Genomic DNA, 693 nt, shown 5'->3' with positions numbered 1-693 from the left:
TAGTTGCAATGAATTTCTTAATCTAGGACCTGTCCGCCTTCCGGACACTGGAAGCTTACTTGCTGTCGAGGTAATAATGCTTATTTTTTTCTAACATTTTTCTTTGTTTTGCTTTTTTTTCTTCTAAGATTTTTCTAGTTATTATGCCCCAACCAGTTCGAATGATGAACTGGTTGATGATGGGGTATGTCTTCAATGAAGTCCGGAATATGATTGAGTAATTCTGTATCGCTAGTGGTAAAAGAATTACTTGATCTATGTGCTTGTATTGCCGGGGCCGTAGTAACGACTTAGAAACTAATCTGCAGAGTGTAGTTGTTTTTTTGTTTTTATATTTCATGCCTTTTAGATAATATCTTTAGGTATTTTAATATTATTTCAAAACTGTAATGGTTGTTAATTAATTTATTGTTGAGTTATTTTAATACACTTTTTGGGGTTATTTACAGAATTCTTTTTATGTTTAATGCCTTTCCAAGTTTTTTCTTAGTTTTATTAATGCAGTAAAGCTTTAGTGTGTGTTTTGCTTTTGCAACATTGGTACTGATTTTTTCTTATTTTTTTGGTGCATTATTCTGTCTATGGAGTTTTTTTAATCTTTAGCTTTATAAATAATATATATTCTTATATTAGAGTTTAAATTGTTAACTACGTTCTTTTTATCCTTAATTACTTTTAGTTAAGTATAAGTTA

This window comes from Parasteatoda tepidariorum, chromosome 1 (assembly GCF_982258835.1).
Source record: "Parasteatoda tepidariorum strain Cologne lab strain chromosome 1, Ptep-v5.0, whole genome shotgun sequence".
Classification (NCBI taxonomy): Eukaryota; Metazoa; Arthropoda; class Arachnida; order Araneae; family Theridiidae; genus Parasteatoda; species Parasteatoda tepidariorum.
Note: the sequence above shows the minus strand (reverse complement) of the source record.